Source organism: Calypte anna, chromosome 1 (assembly GCF_003957555.1).
Source record: "Calypte anna isolate BGI_N300 chromosome 1, bCalAnn1_v1.p, whole genome shotgun sequence".
NCBI classification, from domain to species: Eukaryota; Metazoa; Chordata; class Aves; order Apodiformes; family Trochilidae; genus Calypte; species Calypte anna.
In genome coordinates, this window is record NC_044244.1 from 34,818,281 (window position 1) to 34,836,751 (window position 18,471).

The window sequence follows — 18,471 nt, forward strand, 5'->3', positions numbered from 1 at the left end:
AGCTGCTCATCCTCTAGCAATGAAGCATACACCCAACTTGTAGCTATAAAAAATAGTGCTCTCTATTTCTATTTCACAGGGCATTACTTTGCAGTATGTGTGTGGCTCTACGCACTCATTCATTACCAGTCAACGTGACTGTTCATAATGTAGAAATAATCTCCTTTCTCTTTTTAAAGGTGCAGAGGATTTACACACTGCAGTAGCAAAGTTGTGCAATTCTGGCATAAATCATCAGTTATGACAACCCCTCGGGGAGTAACTCCTGTTGGCAGGATGTGTGTAATCCCAGGCTGCCCTGATGCATTGGTAACCACACTGTAACACCAGAAACATGAGCTTGGCCTCGGGTGTCTCACAGCTCAGGTTGGCAGGCTCAGCTCTGCTGGCAAGGCAGTGCAGTTCAGCTTCAAAAGGCAAGGAGGAAAGGGTAATAATAGTCACTGAAGAGGAGCGTCTGCTAGATGGCCAAAACTCTCTCTATGATGGGTTAAGAATAAGTTTTGCAGAAGTCATGCTGAACTTTCTGTTAAATGAAACTTTTGTCATTTTCCTTTTTGTTCCTCACACTGTTGGTGCTGTATACATACACCAGTAACAAATCAGGCTACCATGGTGCTGGCTATTAACAGGCACACAGCCATTCAGACTGCAAGGCTCATTAAGGGGGTAGGAATTATCCACACTACCCAAAGGAGATTGTCCTTTACCTTTTGGAATCCAAATGTGAGAAGCTCTCCCTCTGCCCTGGCACTCCTGGTGGTAGACAGGAGCTGGATAGACAGAAGCCCATTTCAACAGCCCTGCAGGATGGAGTGGAGATGTTCAGATAAATTCAGGTTTTCAATGCCTAGGTTAACACGGAGGCAGATTTTTTTCATCTGGCTACAACATGGTAAAAGAACCTCTAAAAATTTTTCTTCCTCTGATACTAATGATCTATCAGTGAAGCTTGCCACAGTGTCTGTCATGTGGGCTTACATCTGTATCTTACCTGTTCTCTATAAAAAATAGGTGGTAATACAATACAATATGTAAAACCACTGTGTTTTATAGTACAAATGTTGAAAGATATGTTATTAATATCTTGAAATACACTACCAATAGCTGTAACAGGGTTGAACACAGACTGGCAAGGGAACAGTATGATCAGAAGGGAAACTACTTCAGCACCCAGCTGCCAGAAAAGCCATTAGTGGCATTTACATAGATCATATATTCCCCCTCATTATCCTGAACTCATTCACTGTGGATACCAGGGATAGTTGGCTCCAGACAGACAGCTTGTTGCCTCCTTTCTTTCTAACTGGTAGACTCTAGGGAAGTTACAGAGTTCTCTGTAATATGTATCTGGCCTTGGCCAATTTCTTGGATCACTGCAGCAGTTTATGGTGATGGCTTTCTGTCACAGAGATACATAGAGTTGTGTTTATGAAGTGGTAGTAATCCTCAAAAATCTGAGTCATATCAACATTTTTACCTGCCATTTTATCCATTAACCCTGCAGCAACTGCAATGTTAATGTCCTTGTATATATCAGCAGATGGCAAGCCTCCCCTGGCACAGCCTGATGGGATACCTGTACTAAACACAGATCAGAATTAGATTGTTCAGCCTTTTACAATGTGTGCTTCCTCCTTCCTGACTCCTGCCAACCCACAGGATTAAGAATGATGCTCCAGCATTAGCATAAACAAACCTGTACCAATGTTTATCCACAAACTACAAAACTTGTTAGATATAGCTGTGCCAGCTCCATCATGCCTAGGAAAACTGGATTTGATGCATGCAGTTACTTGACTACTTCCAATGCCTTCTAATAAGGTGATTTAAATATATTGGTTATAGTAGCACAGCAGAGGATCCCAAATTGTGTGCATGCATTCTCCTCAAGTATGCACACTTTGCAGCCAGGTACAGGTCCTGATGTCAGTAGCAGTGGGCAACACACCTTTGCCAGTGGTTTCCCTTCCAGTGATGGTACCTGGCTTTAAAAGTTTGTGAAGGACAGATTTAGAAATTTCCTTCACCACCACCCCTCAAAGAGTGCCAGTAACTACAGTACCAGGATGTCTGAACAAGCCCTGCTCTGGCTGCCCTCAGGAGACGAGGCAGCCCGACACGAATCTGCAAGCAGGCAGGGTCTCATAGTCCTGGACTACTACCAGCCAAAGTAACTCCTTGTTTTCCTGGCATTTGTCTGCACAAGATAATCACAGCAGCTGATACAAACATGTGTCTTAGCTGTACTTAGGTATTGCAAGGAATCTCTGACTGTGTACCTGGTTCCGAGGGGCTGTTCACAAGGACAAGAGCTTCTGAACCCTCTCTATAAGACTTAAGCTAATGCAGCTCAGATTTTCACTTGGGATTATGTTAGGCTATACACAAGAGTGTTTTAGGGCACTGAATACTGAACCAAAGCACTAAAGCCCCAGGCATGTGATTTGAACGTGCTAAAAAAAAATGTTCTGGTTTATATTGGTTTGTGTATATTCTGTCCATACCATACCAGTTTTGTGCCAGACTAGACACTGCCAGTTCCCTCCAGTTTAAATCCAGTATAAATACCAAACTCTGTATTCTAGGTAATTCACTACAAGTGCTATCACATGCTCCTGCCCCATCCATTTGGACTGGTAGGTGATCCAGTGCCACATAAATCAATTCTTAATGGTTTTGTCAGCGTGTCTTTACTAAAACTGAAGTTCTTAATTGTCTCAGCTTCTCTTCTGTCTGGCATACATATGAGCACAGAGAAATCTAGTATTTACCAGCACAGCTGTTTCCCACCTCCCTTCTCCATCTGTAGCTCTCCAGGACACCATTCTAATAGAGTTTTATGTTAACAGAAGTTGGCAAAAATTCTGAAGTTCCTACTAGGACAGATATGACATTACCGTGGCACAGATATCTCAACTTTTCTTCAGGAAATTATTTCCTCCACATAATGGCCACCAGAGAAACTGAGCAACCTGAGGGTATTTCTGGAAGGCCTCATCCATCTCTGGCTGAAGGCAGCATAAGTCTTTGAGTTGTCTGCAGGGGAGGCAGGTGGGGAGCTGGAGCTGCAGCCCGAGTCTGGCCCTACTGCTGGCAGTCCCAGGAAGGAGCCCAGTGGTCCTTGTTGCTCTTGGTGGTCTTGTGAGATTGACCACACACACAAGATTTGTGCAGAAACTCCCAGCTGAAGGAAAGCCACTGCATGGAGTGCAGTGCTGAGGATGGACAACAACACAGCAGGAGCTGTCACTCAGGTGGGGACCAACCACTGTGGCCTCAGCAGGAACCATCTCCCCGGGAGCAGGGATAGGTCTTAGTGCACCCTCCCTGTGATGCTGCCTGGGGACCTCTCCCTGGGCTGCACTGACTCTCTGTTGTCCCCAAGCCCTTTCAGCCAGACCTCCCAGTGTGGTGATGCTCTTGGGGCCTTTACAAAATGGGTACAGTGGGCCCTGCCATGTTTGCAGCTGATCTGCACAAACACCACTCTTTCTAGTATTTTCTTTCAATCTGTAGCAAAATCTGAAGTTCCCAATACTCTTGGAAAGGAAAATGCCACCCAACCAGCAATCTGCTCCTTATCACAGCTGCTCAGTCTCAGTGCCCAATACTCAAGTTTCAATCAATTTATTCTTGGATGCCTTTTCAGTTTCAGACAAACAAGAGCCTTCAGTACTTAATAGCTTTTAGAAAATATATGCAATTAAATGTGATACATTGGGCTGATTTCAAAATACCTGACTTGCAGTGGTACACTTCCAAAGATCATTTGAATAGGGTCTTTCTTTCCATAACAGGCTCTGGAACCAAACCTTGCAATTTTCTTCTCATAAGCATCTCCCACTGAAATCAGGGGAGCAACCTCAGATGCATGGTCTGCTGTAGTTCTCTCTTTTCTTTCTGCAGACCCAATTAATTGCTTTGCAGGCCAATCCAGCCCTAGAATCATTGACTGATTACTGCTAGGAGACCTGAAAAGGATTATGTATTATAACCTTTTATGCTCTGGTCAGTTGCTTGAACTTGGCCTTCTGTGAGCAGTGGCTTGATGTCATTCAAGGGAGCAGCCTGTAGCTGTGAATTCTAGTGAAGCTTTTTCTCAAGTAAATAGATTGTCCCAAGTCAAATCTGAATAAATTTTCTATTTTTTTTAATCTGAAATTTGGAATAGCAGCAAAGAAGTTTTGTGATCAAAGCATGCAAGTCCCCATCTCCAGATGTGCTGGGTCTCACCATCATCATTTGAAGTGAGCTCTTAAAATCCATCCCCCCATTAAAGTATCTGGTAAAGAGATAAAGTTGTAAATATCATGTCCAGAAAGTCCTGCTGTCATAAGGACCAACATTCCTGATGATCTCTAGGGGAGGAAATGCCGTTCTGTTCTGGAGACAGGGATTGTGAAAGCATTAGTGTAAAGAGCAATATCCTAGTTAATTAAAACCAACAGTGGTGGTATTTAAATGTTTTTAAAGGTTAGTTCAGGCAGGTGTACCCCTTCTGGTGGCTTAACTGAGTTGAAATGCTCACAGCAGAGCGAAGCAGTTCTTCATCCCCATCGGGATGTAAAAGTTGCAGGAAAAAAGACATGAGTACTAGGTAGATTTTAAAATACCAGTTTTAAAATAGAAATGTATAGGGAAAAAAATCCTCATTCTCTTGGCTGACAATCTGGAACTTTTGGGTTTGGATTTGCATATGCAAAAAAGTAGAGTTAATGTTTTCAGAATATCCCATTGGCCCTCAATTTTTTTTAATGTGTTAATACCTCCCTGACTGCACAGTCTCCAATGTAGCAGCATGGTAAATTCAGGCTATTTGGGGCTAATTAACACCCATTTGCAAAACTGTTTCAGCCACTAAGGCAAGCAGAAAACTATATCCCAACTTGGAGAAAAGTGCCCAGGGCAGATCATTGCTGAACAGTAGTAAATACTTAGCTTGGTATCCACGTGTTGCCTCCAGTGTAGCATTAATCTCCCTTGGAGTATTTTTTCTAGTGAATACACTATTCTGTGGAAATATTTGGAAGTTAAATATTTCATGTACAATCACCTGATGAAAAAAGCCCAAATTTTCCAACTGAAAAGCTTCACATTTTCAAAAAGCTTTACTTTTTGTTGATAAATAGGAGACTCTTAGTCTGTGCTGATCTTAGAAATTAGACTTTTTATAAATATTATCAGAAAGATGCTTGAAACTCATCTGACATTTTAATTGAACAGTAGCAACAGGATCCAAGAAGGCAATGCAGCTTGATTGCATTATCACAGCTGGTGTATTGGCCTTGCTTGAGAAAATGTGTATTTTTGGGTTTCTCTCCATTCTGGATCTCTCCTTTAAGCATGGCTCATGCTGGCAGTCTCTGAAGTTGTTGCCGTTTCAAGTTTAGAAAAATTACTTGAGAGTTAACGTTTGATTATTTTTTTCTGCTTCATCCCAAAAACAGTCATCATCAAATCAGCAATTGCTGGTAAATATGTTACATTGGTTACTGTCATAACTTGCAGTGTCTACCCTTACTTTAACTTGAAAATGTAACTTTATGCACTTGTGCATTAAAAATCTCTCACAAGTGATTCTCCTCATCATCTTTTTACATCTGCATTTGCTCCACCTCTGACACTCACTTAACACAGCTTAGGCACACGAAGACACCTTTAAAAAGACATATTTCTCATTTTTTCTGCTTATAAAATATTTAATTCTCAGCAAATTATGCTTTTCTGATCCATTTTTTACATTCATTGAGAACTGTGGGTCATCTCTCAGCCATACTTCTCATCGTGTTTTGAATTGGTTTATTAGAAGCACTGATAAAAATGCCTTAAAAGCCTTTATTGGCATAATATCATTTCTTTTAGACTCAGAAGTTGTATTTGCTTCCTGGGCACTTTGGCTAATCCCAGTGGCAGAAGGCTTGCTGGAAGAAGGATGCATGGAAGAAAAAGAGGCACTTCACTCACACAGAGAGCAGGACCAACTACTGAAATGCTGGAGAAATGCTACATGTTAATAAAAGCTCTTACCTTCTTTGTCAGAAGAACTCATAGGGTATCCTGGTTATAATTTATAGCTCATCTCCTAACAGTTTCTGGAACAGAAGGACAGAGGTACCATATTTTTCTGTCTACCTGGGAAGTGATTTGTGAAGCAGCTGAGGGTTTCAGGTTGCTTCCTGCCTCATCACCAGGGCGAGGAGAATCTTCAGGGGGGATCATGCAGATTTTATGGCACAATGGTTTCTCTGAAGGCTGGAGTGCTGACTTTATTTTCAGCACTGCTCTGAAGCTATTAAACTGCACATGAATGTATATTATTAGACATTTTTCACTGCAATCTATTCATTAAAACTGCAGTCTGTTCCGTGGCTTGCTCAGTGCAGAAAGGTTGAGCTCAACTTCTTCTGTTGTGCGTTGGTCAGTAATTCTGCTGGGCCAGATTCATGCCTGGTACAACTTCAGTGCTGCATTGTGGATAGATGTTGTCATTTTTCCCCCTCCCTGAATTAAATTTTACACCCAAAAAAGATGAGAAATCTTCAGAAGTACTTTGTTTAAGTGAAGCTAAAAATGTCATGGAGCAAAGACTAATAGAGGAATTTTAATGTAAAATTTACTGCAGGTTTGCTGACAACTGGCTGTTAAACCAATCTACTCCAGGTTAAGTTTAGACAATAATCATAAATCAAAGTGAAATACAAAATCAATTAAATAAAGCTATTTAGAAACATTTATTTTTTTAAGATTCCAGGGCTTCCAGGAAATGCATGGAGTATTGACAACTGTATGATGACTTGGGCAGATGAAGAAGTGTCAATGAGTGAGAGTTACCTCAGTCAAGCAGTTCTCTATTTTTCTGGTTTATTACTTCATTGCCTCTGGCTTTAGAACCCAGAGAGAGGCCAGACAGAGTAGTCAGGCAAATTTAGAGATGTTAATGCCTCCCATTAATCCCTTTGGCATTTTCTTTAACCAAAATCCAGGATATCATCTGGAATCTTGTAAGGACTGATGTCCAATTTGGAGGTGAAAGACAAAACTTACCAGAGCATTGAGGGTGCCAAACAATAACCTAGGACGTTGTGTTTTGTCATTTGAAAGTATTCTCTGATTATTGTGGGGGTTTTTTGTGAAAACACCATCAGTGTAACGCTGTTGGGACGGTGGAACTGTCACCACTAGGTGGCACGAACCTGATACAGCAGAAAGCTTGTCTGAAAAAATGCTGAAACATCCAATGCTTTGCTGAATAGCTGCCATCCAGCTGGTGAAAAAACTACCACCACCACGCCAGCCATCAGCTCAGAACTCATCTGAAAAAATCCCACTTCATTCTGGTTTATGCATCAGTCTTCTAGATAACGAGGGAAGGAGGATGCGTTCAGAACAGAACTGCTGTGTTGCCTCCCCCCCCTGGGAAAAATTAAAGTTCATTGCTACTAATAATTTATTTTTCCTCTATTTCAGCAGCCAGGTATTTAAAACACTTTTTTTTTTTTCCCCCTCACTTGGAGCTATAGTGATGTGGACAGCTAAGACCTCACCGTAAAGAATGAGGCTGCCTGCCTGCTATTGCTGTCCCATTCCCTCTGGCTGTGTCTACACAACTCCCTTGGTGCAGCTTTGCTTTTAGACATCAAGGTTGTAAATTGAAACATCTCAGCATTACTCTGCCTCCAGGCCAGCAGTGATGCTGCACTGCAGGTCTGGGGAGAGCTGCTCTCACCGTGTCCTCGGAGTGGGATGTCCATCTGGAAGCCTTGGGTGGCTCTCTAAGTAGGTCTTAGATATCCCAAGATACTTCCAGTTAAAGCAAATGATCCTTGAGATTTCTTTATGGATATGCACTCTAATTTACTGCTGATTTTTTATTCAGATATGCTGATATTTAATCCATTACTTTAAGCAGCATTTTAAGGTTGTGATGATATTGATCTCTTAAATTACAGAAAAGCTGGCCTCTCAGTTTACAACAAAGGAGACTGAGAAATACAGAAATATATTCTGATTAGGATTATAACCTTTGGTTAAGATTTTGTAGCAAGTTTTTATTTGTACAATATCATAGTTGTGGAAAACCCTTTAAAGAAAAAGGATATGTGCTTTAAATTTGGCATCGTGTATGAGAAGGCACTCAAAATAAAGAAAATGGAAGATCCTTGTACTAAAGCACCTATGCTTTAAAGAAGATTAAGTGCAGGATAAGATGACAATAAACAAAGGGCTGGATGAAAGGCTGGCAATGGTGAACAGTCAGACTTAATAATATGACCATATCTTATTTCCTCCTCAGATTTTTTTAATACAGTAAATTTATTGTAATAGGATTTCTGGACAGCATCCACTTTGAAAGCCTGAACAGAGATTAGCAATAAAAGATTGGCTGAAAAAAAATTGAGGCTTGTCAAAGGATTTTAAAGGAGCCTGAGGTTGCAGAGAGTAAAAGATCAGAGGCCACTTTTAAAAAAATGCTTTTAACAATTCCTATTTCTTAGACAGACAGCACGTGTTGATACATTTCTCTTATATAAATTCCTGAGTCATTCATGTCAAATGTGAATTTGGTTTGGTTTCCTGGAAATGTGATGCTAGACTCAGACACTATAGTTATGGAGGTTACACACATGAAGCTAGTTAGAAACTGCATTCAAGGGCAAGAAAGAGTTTCCTTACAGGAAACTTGATTTTTGGCAGAAAACAAAGTTCTTGATTTTGGCCAACAATTTAAAGAAGGGGAGGGGAATGTTTGTTTTTAATATAATGTGGAGAAAAGCAAACTATTTCTGAGAAAATCTTCAGTTTGCCAAAACCTGATTTTTTATCAGCACAAGTTTCAGTCAACAACTCTCAAACCTTTCTAAAGCATTTGTATGAATTCTCAAACCTAAGTCCCTTGCCTGAGAAGGACTGCAATTGACTTGCACTCATCAATTGCCAGCTACAGCATGGCACTTAGAAATAAATTACAATATCCACAAGAAGCCTGAAGCTTGGCACTCAGACAGGGCCAGGAGCTTGCTCAGGGGTCTTTGCTTGGAATGGGCTTTCCACTCAGGTAGAGATTTGCAATCCTCCTTTCCTTCTTTCCTTTTTTCCTGTTTTGTGGATCCAGAGCTTGGTCTCACCCTATTTCCCATAGGCAGCTCTCAAGGCACCAGGCTCCTGTGGCCCCATGGCTGCTACAGGGGCACAGATGATGCAAGATGATGCAGGGGGAGCCCAGGAGTAAACCTTCAAACAGTGTCTAATAAAAGCAGAGAGTGATTTATATGGACTTGGTATTTGCCAAATAAAAACAAAATGATCTTACTAACTCAGGGACATATACGATCAAAACTCTGCAAATTCCAAATGCCCAGTATTCATAGAATGACAAAAAAAAAAAAGTCCCTCCTCAGCTTTCCTCTAGGCTCCCTTCAGGTGGTCTCTAAGGTCTTTCTGGAGTCTTCTTCAAGCTGAACAACCCTGAGACTTCATCAGTTTGTCTTCATAGGAGAGGTGCTCCAGTGCATTCACTCTTCCTTTCTCAAGAGAGTCTGGAATTTGGGCTGTTTCACAGACAATTGGTGTGTGCTATTTCAGAGGCCAAAAGATTCAGGGAGAGGAGTTCCTGTCATCAGTGCAGCTAGAGACCAACAACTGCAGCCCTGGATTTCATCATAAAAGTCTGCTTAGCCCCTTTCCTGCCTAGCCCTTCACACGCCCCTACCCAGACTGCAAAAAGATAACAGCATTTCTTTTCTGTACAGCTTTCCTGAGCAAAACAGCTTCTTTCTTGGTGATGGGCCTGTTGCTTTCAGATCTGTGTTACAAAGGAACTGATTTGCACCACATTCCCAGGAGAATCTCCTGGCTATTAGGTCTTGTTCTCTAATGTTCCTTCTAAAAATGTATCTAGTCATCAGCAACTGGAAATCTATTGTCAGAGTAGCAGCAGTTGAATTATTAGTATTTTATTTTCCATATTTTCTTATGTCAAAACATTGTATGGAAGTGCTGTCTGAGGTGCTACATGAAACATCTGTACTGGTTTCCATTCACTGTTAGTGCCCTGGATCAATATTCAAATGTGGTCATTTAGTTCTCTGTGATACCACCAGGCATTTGAAAACTGTCTCTAAAAACTGGGTGGTTAATGCGAACCAGGCATTTTTAAATAGATCAGCCAGCCCACCCATGATTATAAGCCTGAACATAAGGGAGCATGTTTTACAAGGTCAGTTCCAATTAAATCTCCTCTCCCAACCCAAATATCTTTAATCTCTGAAGACTACTTGTGTGCATCGTTTCACTTATGTAAGTCTGTTTTGTGATTGCTTCCAATTACTTCCCTGCCCACGTAGCTTTCTCACCCTCATCTGCCACGGTTACAAACACACACGTGAAGATGAAACTGGCCCTAGAGTACTACAGCTGCTTTCCTCGGGTGCTTTTTTATAGGGCAGCCTTTTGCCTTGTGATTTAATACTTGGGAACAATCCAGCATGTGGGGGAAGGGGAGAGAACTGCTTAGATGAAGATGCTCAGTAGATCATGTTCTTCTTCATGTAATTTAGTTACTAGTTTTCCTTTTTTTACTCTACAGTTCACAGAGAAGCATAAAGTTGCAAAGATGATGAGAACAGCACAGGAGAGGGTTTTTTGATAACAGAAATAGAATGAAATTCTAGTCTTAAACATGGATCAAAGTCAAAACTCTTGATCTAAACTGGAGGCAGGCTCAAATGTCAAAGGGGCAGATTTTTATTGTAAGTCTCTATGTGGCAATGTGAAGTAGAACCACACTTTGTCAAACGTATTTTTTTGTTGGAAACCTCACTGAGAGCACAATTTGAATCAAAGTGTGTGTTTAGTTCTTCAGTGTTTTGAGTTGGGTTGCGAAAGAAACCCACTTGTCAGCTCTGGTGCAATCCAGGACAGAGAACAGAAATTTGTTCCAGCCCATTTTTAATTTAAAAAGATGTTTTTAAAATGTTAATACTTCTAAGGTCAATCAGTACACAGCCCACTGTATTATTTGAAGAGAGTAGAAAGGCATCTTCCACCAAACTGCCAAAATACATTGATTCCATTCTTACTTTTCAATAGACATAAGAAACCATGGGCTTCTGCAACTCATTTATGCCAGGAAAGGGGAGTGATTCTGTCTGATTCAGTATGTGCCTCCCTGCTTTGCATCATCCCAGTATTACAAAGGGAGGTGGGAAATATCTGGTCTCATGAGCTGGCTACCCTCTCCCAAGGGAGCTCCCAGCCAGCCCCGAGCTGCCACGTACCCCCCGGCGCATGGGAAGAGGAAAGGCGGGGACGGAGGTGACTGAGCTCACGGTACTCCCATCCTGTCCCATCCTGTCCCATCCCCAGCTGCCATCCAGTTTGGAGAGACACCCGCTCCTCGTGAGAGTGGAACAGCCTTCAGGCTAGAAATTGGCTTTTCAAAGATATCTTTTCCCAGCTCGGGCGTGCCAGGGAAAAAGAGCCCGTAGAGTTACACCAGGATGCGTGAGAGCAAATTAGGGCTCTGGCTCTTTAGTTTCGTTGTTTCATGTTGATGATGCAATGTGACTAATTTGGTAGGAATAATAGCACTGCACTTAAATATGCCCCTCTCAGAAATAGCCTCCCTGCAGGCTCATGAAGAGTAACCTTTTTTTAAAAAAAAAATGAATGCATATGCCTGAGTTCCTGAGAGCAGAATGGCTCTTCAAAGTCACAGATACTCCTTTCAAACTATACCATCTCACTGATGTATTATATAGAAGTATTAGGTGGCACCATGCATTTGAATGGTGCTTTTGGACAGTCTGTTTCTCCACCCCCTCAGAAAAAGTACACAGAACTCCATTTTTTTAATATAAATGGTCTCCTTTCTACAGGCTTTTACCCCAGTACCGAGGCTTGGGGTTTGCTGGTGTGGGGCTGTCACTGCACAGTATGCTGGTAGTGCCAAGACTTTGAATTAAAGGTCTGAATTAAAGAGAGCAGATATTTATCTGAAAGGAGAACCCAACCATACACAGAACATTTCTAATCAGTGTCCATAAACACCACTGATGGTAATGGAATCCTGCCTTTGAACTGATTGCTCCAATCCTACTTGGGTTTAATTGAGTTCAGATGTAAATGTTTTTTTGAAAGGAAGCTGTACTGTAGAAATAATTGGGGCTTCTCTACTTCCAGCTGAGATCAGTGGTGAATTTTCAAATTCCTCTTCTGTTTCTCTCTGATGATTGTGTCAAGTATGTGAATGTCTAGCATATTTTTCTTTCTTTGGTGTAGGAAAATGAAAATATCTGTTTTATTCCACCTCATTCAAAACACAAGGGGACAGAAAGGCCCCCTACAGATTCAGTCTCAGCAATTTTTGCAGGTCTAACAAGTCTAGTCCCAAAGTGTTACGTGTAGATTTCTTAGGAAAGATGGGGATTGGATGAACACGAATAAAAATGGCATAAAATGGCAAATGCTCTGGCACAATATCAGTGCCAAGGAGAGAGGAATTCCTTTGAACAGAGAAATATTTTGGGAATGCCTTGCCCTCATAGCAATTAATCTGCCTCCCTGCTTCCCACCATATTTCAATTTGATAAATATATAAGGTCATATTAGAAGATGAGGTACTAGAAAAGATACCACATTAAATTGGTATAGTCTATTCTGTTCTATTCTAGTCTATTTATTACACATACCTAAAAATGAGTTTAGGTTTTGAAGAGAAAAAAACCAAATATATACATTTAAGTCAAGCAGTAGAGTGTACTTGTTCCAGCAAAGTTAGCTGCAATAAGCTTATATTTTCTACTTCTTACAGAACATCTCCCAGACAAGTCTGATCTTTGCAGAATTTACTACTATAAGAGAGTTTGCAGGCAGACTGTACTTGGAATGTTATTCCTATTGAGAATACTTGACTAGAGAGAATGTTGTGCTCACTTTCTGCAAGAGCTGCCCATGTTCTTGAGGAGTCAGGAGTTACACCTGTTTTTCTATGCTAGACCTTTAGAGCAGATGTTATATCGATCAGATTTCTAGGACACACATCACTGTAGAGTCCAAGTCACCTTAGGCAGCATATTTCAGAACTATGTATAAAGAATATTGATTTTTGGATGCCTATTTCTAAATGGAGAAAATGCAACATCTGCATCTTTCTCCCCCCTGAACTTGCACCTGGTATTTCCAATTTTTCCTCTGCAGACTGGTTGTAAAACACTTTCTTGTATCATCCCCTCTGCACTGTTCTAATACCTAATCCCACTGAAGTCAACAGCAGACATCTTGACATGGGCAAGATCATAGAATCATAGAATCGACTGGGTTGGAAGGGACCTCAGAGATCATCGAGTCCAATCCTTGAACCACCGCTGCGGTTACGAGACCATGGCACTGAGTGCCATATCCAGTCTCTTTTTAAATATCTCCAGGGATGGAGAATCCACTACTTCCCTGGGCAGCCCATTCCAATGCTTGATCAATGCTTGAAGATGAAAATTAACACCAAAGTGAAGAAGAGAGGCATTCACTGCTCCTGCTCCACTGTTTCACACCGTGAAAGCCCTTTTCTGCCAGCAAACTGTATCTACTGCTTTGTCCAGGTAAAAACACTTTGGAAGAAGCTATGCTTTTGCAAAGGATGGGGCAGCAAACATCTGTCCTTCACCCATTACCCCTACCAGTTCATTCTAAACTGATTCCCAGATTAGGAACTGTGGTGGAGAAAGGCAACATTGTGAAACAAAATAATGGTCCTGTGAGAAGGAAGGAGATGTCTCCCAACCCAGTCACAGATACCCAGGCAGAACAGAGGGTTATGCTGTTACTGTATCATCATCCCCTTGGCCACCTATATTGAAAGAGGCCTGACTGAAAATTATTTTCTTCACACATTTTGCCATTGCAACTTGCCATAGCAAGGAAATACATGACCACAGAATAAGTTGAAGTTTAAATTAATAATAACTTTTGTGTGGTGGAGACTGCTGCTACGTGGTGGTGCTCAGATAGCCCCTGTAGAGAGCATCCATTGCACACGGCTGAAGGTAACACACTCTGCTCTGCTTTTTTAAGCAACATATGCATGGCTAGACCACCTAGTAAGTCCAAAGAGTGGGCCTAGCTCACTATTCAGAGGCATATAGCGTGTTTAAACTTACATCTCAAATTTTTATTCAGTGTTGAGAACTTTAGACAAGCTGCTCTTGTAAGCTACACTGATAGATACAAGGGACTTTCATTAAATCTTGGCCTCGTTGACAAATATAGGCTATTAAAAATGTCTTGCATTAGTAGTACTGGAGTTAGATGATGTATGACTAAATCAGGTGATTATGGAGAGAGAGAGAGAGTCTTTGTACTAATTGATTGGTTATGTTCTCTATTAATGTAGGAAGCTCATACACTGTGCTTTAGTTAGACATGGAAGGTTTTAGAAGTGCCTGTGGCATTAGGAGCTAATATGAAATATATTGCAACCTGAAGTTCTTTCAGAAAATCAAGCCTTTTTTATCACCATGATGTTAGGAAGTCAGTAAGGATTATTTTTGTGAGCAAAAGATGCAGAATTTGGCCCAATTTTTTACAGGCTGCCTGAATGGATCTAAGCAATTGCTGTATTTATTTCTGTTTGTAACTAAAAGCAAGTTGCTTTCTGTGGGAATTTGAATTGTGCCCTGTGTATTATTTACATGTGCTGAAAGAAGCATTGATGTACGATAGGAGCCAGTATCAGACTGTAGCAGGGGAAAGCTGTTGAAACATATACACGCTGAACTCATTAGCTAAATTTATCTCGTATTATTTTTAGTAAAAGTCCAGATGACTCTGTATCCCCGTTATCTCGCCCTGGGTTTGTAAATGATCTATTTGTAAAAAAAAAAAAAAAAAAAAAAAAAAAAAGGCTTAATATAAATTATCGAATTATCATCCACAATCCACCACAATCACCACTCAAAGCAGCCTCTGTAGCTCAGTGGTTGCAGCAGTAGGAAGACCCACATCAAATCCCACCTTCAGCCTGCATAGCCTGTTTCCCCAGCTGAGTACCCTTAATTAAGGCACAATTACCCTGTGTATAAGGAAGCCTCTGCAGTAAGGGAGGCAGTGCAGTGAAGAAAGTTGAAAACTGGTGTCTTGCTGGTCTCCAGCAGAGGAGATGTGGAGCCAAGCATCCTCAGGCAGTGGAAGATGTCCAGCCTGCATTCACCACATATGATGCATGTTTCTCTCCAGGAGAAAGAAAGGCAGCAGAGGCGATGCAGCCAGAAATCCTGAGCAGAGACATTTGTACCACAGAGTCCCTTAGAAAGACAGACTCCCCAGCCACAGTGGCTTTTATACCTCCCCTGGCTAGGGCCTTGTTGTCCCCTAGCTCCATGCAGTGCCCTGGCTCAGAGCTGTGCCTCTAGTAGGTGACAGCTGATAATTTACAGAGCCTTTCATCTTGGCCTGTAGCAGGGGTTTTTCCATACTGCAGTGAAAGTCAAAGCTCAGTTCTAATAGGAACACCATTAATTTCTACCCAGACCTCCCAGCTGAACAAAGTCTTCTACAGGAGTGCTTGTTCCACCCTGGCATCACAATTCCGTGCTTGTCTTCCCCACTGCTCGAGTGTGAAGCACCCTCAGGATACTGACAAGCAAACATCTTCTTCCAGCACCCTTTTTTCTTCTGGGATGCTGTTCACAACATGTGATTTGAAACTAAAACAGGCAACAGGAGCACCCTGGCTAATTATGCTTTGTCCCACTGGCTCCTGACGTCTTTACTCTTGGCAAACAATGAAGTACTGACTGTGGCTGGGGAGACTGGGACCTGCTGGAGGAGTTATACAGCAATTACATCTATTTCAGGATAATTCAGACACACCTCATTACTTCTGGTGTACCACTGATTTCACTGCAATTAAATCCTGGAGATTTCACACTTGGTTGAAATGTCAAATATCAATTTAAAAAAAAAAGAATCTCAGACATTCACAAAATGGATTCTTCCTGGAGATGCTTTGACAACACTTCATGCCTCCCCCGCTTTTGGATCATTGACTCCAGTAAACTTCAAACAGGAAGCTTCCTCTGACAGTGTCAAAATGTTGGCAAAATGGCTGCAAGATCATTAATACTTCAACCAACCAGCTAAATTACTGCACATTAGCCAGGGTACCAGTTGCCCGTGCAGGTCAAGGACAAGAGGGAAATGAGAAAAAATATTGCTATCATGTGAGAACCACTGCAAGGTCAAATTAAAATATGTTATGGGAGAAGCTTCTTAGGAGTCAGGGAAGTTTTGACACATAGGAAAACAGAATAGCTGAGCTGATGTATTTCTGTCCCTCTTAACTAGAGCTCATGTCTGGTGAAGCACCCAATGCAAGCTCTGTGGAGCAGCCGTGTTGACTGAATGCAAAAAGTCATGTTGGCTGGTACTAAAGCCAAGCTCAGGGCTGGAGCTTCCCATAGTCCTATTTCTACTTCCTATTTGACTTTCCTGTGTTGGGTGGGTGCATCACCCAGACCCTTCACAGGGAAGTAGGTTCATTTATCATGTTTACTTATCCAAGCAGAGCTCATTATACCAATATCACTCTCATGCTCACAGGAGAATTTGTGGTTGTTTCCATGCTACAAATCCCTCTTGCATCTTGGCCACATGGCAGGAACAGCTTTCCTTCCTCTCTCTGCTCCTGCAGTGGAGAAAGGGAGAGAGAAACAGCATATAGGATAAAATAAGCATCACTGATTACATTTGAGAGATCTAGAAGGTGAGGGTTTATAATATGGTGCTCGTTTTGTTAGACACTGTCTGAAAACATTCTAGATGAGGATTAATGAAAACCAATAGTTTAGTAGCTATGTTTATTGTTTTCTCATTTAATTAGGGACTTAGCTCTATGTTTCAGTGTCAACAATGACAGCAAATATTTAAATGAGATTGAGATACTCATTTCTTCATTGCTTTGCTATCGGGGGAGGGGGCACTTTGCTCGCTGTCTCTCCATTTAGTATTTTATTATAAAGCAACATAGTAAAGTTTTTTTCCATAATCCACATCTGTGTGTTGAAAAGAGCAGGGGCAAGAAGCAAGGCAGCAGACACTGCTTAGGCTAAAAACACCTTGTGTCTGCATTGTATGGGAACACAGCTGGATTATGCCAAACTGATGGCCTAGGCAAAATACCACACAGAGCTCCCCAAAGCATTCTCTGTTCACCCAAGGACATGCTGTATCTCCTCTGCTACATGGAGCAGTGTTGACGGGGGAGTTTGCTTCCATGACAGGCAGATACTTGCCTGCCACCCACTCCTGGCCAAGAGGACAGCATTTCCTACACCTGGGTGGAGTGGCCTGAGATGTCACACTCCTCCAGCAGCACCTTCCAGGTGGAGTGCAGTCACTCTTGGCTTTTACAGTTTGCATTCTAATTTGCCTTGTGCTAGTCTTCTAGGTGCCAGCAGGCTCAGGCATCACTGAATCCATTACACACTCACCACCCTTCAAAAAGTTTCCTCCTGATGAGGAGATCCAGAAATACATAGAAGCTTATGTTCAGATACAATCAAATGACTCCCAGGTGCAGCAACCAAGGCTTAGACTTAAAGTTCAGCTGCTAGCACCACATCTAACATGGGGGGAGGTGGGAGCATCTGCTGTATACCTGTTTCACACAAGGTGAGATGCACTCGAGGTGTGAACAGAAGCAGCACTGGCAGACCACTGCAAGGCTGGGCTTCCTTCCTTCCTTTGTGCCAGCATTCCCTTGGCACGCTGAAAGATTGGGAATGGAAGACTGCTTCAGATGCAAAGGTAGCATCCATTTGTATTTAATAGCTTACATTGATTTCCAATTTCATATCTGCTGAACAGTAGCCACTGACCACATTAAAATTCATCTTTGTCTTCACCACACCTTCCAATTCAGACTGCACCGTCACCCTTAATGAATCAATTCATGTCAGCATACAATGCATACATTTTTAAACTGTTCCTGGTGGCCGTATGAAGTTGATTCAATGGATCCCTGAGCTGCCTGATTTCATTTTGTGGGGCTACAAGAAAGATTTAAATATAAAACACTCAAACATTTGGATGACATGGTCAATCTGTATTGAAAAAACTTAGCATTAGGCTACTCTCTGTGCTTAAACCACACATGTTTAATGCATGATAATAGTGCTTAATCATCATCATGAAACTTTACTGTTCCTTAAAGCAACATGGAAGGCACTGGACCAGCTGTGTTGTTCTCTGCCAGTATTCTATATTTGCCAAAGAAGCACAGCTCTCTCCTTGGCTCATGCTGGGGACAACATGAGCCCACACCAGCTTGATGTTCCTGGAGGCTGGGGATTTTGGAAGGAGGATCCCAGCTTTTGTCTTTCAATCAAGAAAGGGAAATTAATATTTAATTTCTGGCTCTGTGGCTTGGTAGCCAGCAGCTGGATTTGTCCCTATCCAATGGCCTTGCCAGTAATG